Source organism: Bison bison, unplaced genomic scaffold (assembly GCF_000754665.1).
Source record: "Bison bison bison isolate TAMUID 2011002044 unplaced genomic scaffold, Bison_UMD1.0 scf7180017864456, whole genome shotgun sequence".
Classification (NCBI taxonomy): Eukaryota; Metazoa; Chordata; class Mammalia; order Artiodactyla; family Bovidae; genus Bison; species Bison bison.
Window position 1 is genome coordinate 5,680,487 of NW_011495018.1, and position 243 is coordinate 5,680,729.

At 42.0% G+C, this 243-nt stretch overlaps 1 protein-coding gene across 1 annotated transcript in view; it reads left to right on the forward strand.

The window, feature by feature from the left end:
- The window catches only part of ADAM12 (ADAM metallopeptidase domain 12), a 360,531-nt gene that overhangs the window by 95,794 nt on the left and 264,494 nt on the right, over positions 1-243 (forward strand). The window lies entirely within an intron of this gene.

Here is a 243-nt window from a genome sequence, read left to right on the forward strand (position 1 = left end):
ATGCAGATGACACCACCCTTATGGCAGAAAGAGAAGAGGAACTCAAAAGCCTCTTGATGAAAGTGAAAGTGGATAGTGGAAAAGTTGGCTTAAAGCTCAACATTCAGAAAATGAAGATCATGGCATCCGGTTGCATCACTTCATGGCAAATAGATGGGGAAACAGTGGAAACAGTGTCAGACTTTATTTTGGGGGGGCTCCAAAATCAATGAAGATGGTGACTGCAGCCATGAAATTAAAAGA